Raw genomic sequence first — 655 nt, 5'->3', positions numbered from 1 at the left:
ATGCCAATCTAAACTCACAATGCTTCAGCTGTGCACAGAGAATACTCATGCCTTAACACACTCCCTGGTGGTCTAGTGGCTAGGATTCGGCGCTCTCACCGCCGCGGCCCGGGTTCGATTCCCTGTCAGGGAAGCAGATGTGTCAGTAGACCCTCTTTGTAGTACAGCCAAAAAAGCAACAATCTCCTTGACCTAACACATCTAGTCTTTTATGCAACATGACTAGAAAACTCATAATGTCAAGACTCAAATGAGTATTCACAAAGGACAGAAACAGCTCGTGTGTAGCTATTCCCTTCTTAGAAAGCCATAAAAAGCATTCACAAATATTTTGGCTTTTAACACATAAAATGTATGTGGGAATCCATGTTGTGTTACAAGGTGAAATGTCCTCTTTTTCACTCCTTTTTAAAATGCTACCATTGTCATTAGTCAAATTTATAAGGCTTAAAATGTCACTTTGGTTGGAAAGCCAACCTGGATTTTGCTGTTAAAACCGGAAGACCTAGTCAAGTGAGGGATACAGCATGTCCCTGGTGGTCTAGTGGCTAGGATTCAGCGCTTTCACCGCTGCGCCCCGGGTTCGATTCCCGGTCACGGAATAAGTAAAATATTTGTTACCTTGAGGAAATATATAAGCAATGCCATATGTCCA

General features: G+C 42.7%; 2 non-coding genes across 2 annotated transcripts; both read left to right on the top strand.

Moving 5' to 3' along the window:
* The first annotated feature begins 61 nt into the window (after positions 1 to 61).
* trnae-cuc lies at positions 62 to 133 on the top strand. The gene has a single exon. It is a non-coding gene; the product is annotated as a tRNA-Glu (tRNA).
* Positions 134 to 530: 397 nt separating this feature from the next.
* Positions 531 to 602, top strand: trnae-uuc. The gene has a single exon. It is a non-coding gene; the product is annotated as a tRNA-Glu (tRNA).
* The last annotated feature ends 53 nt before the right edge of the window (positions 603 to 655 follow it).

This window comes from Nematolebias whitei, unplaced genomic scaffold (genome assembly GCF_014905685.2).
Source record: "Nematolebias whitei isolate Nwh7 unplaced genomic scaffold, NemWhi1 Nwh_scaf_10596, whole genome shotgun sequence".
Taxonomy (NCBI): Eukaryota; Metazoa; Chordata; class Actinopteri; order Cyprinodontiformes; family Rivulidae; genus Nematolebias; species Nematolebias whitei.
Note: the sequence above shows the minus strand (reverse complement) of the source record. Positions and strands in the feature narration are given on the sequence as shown.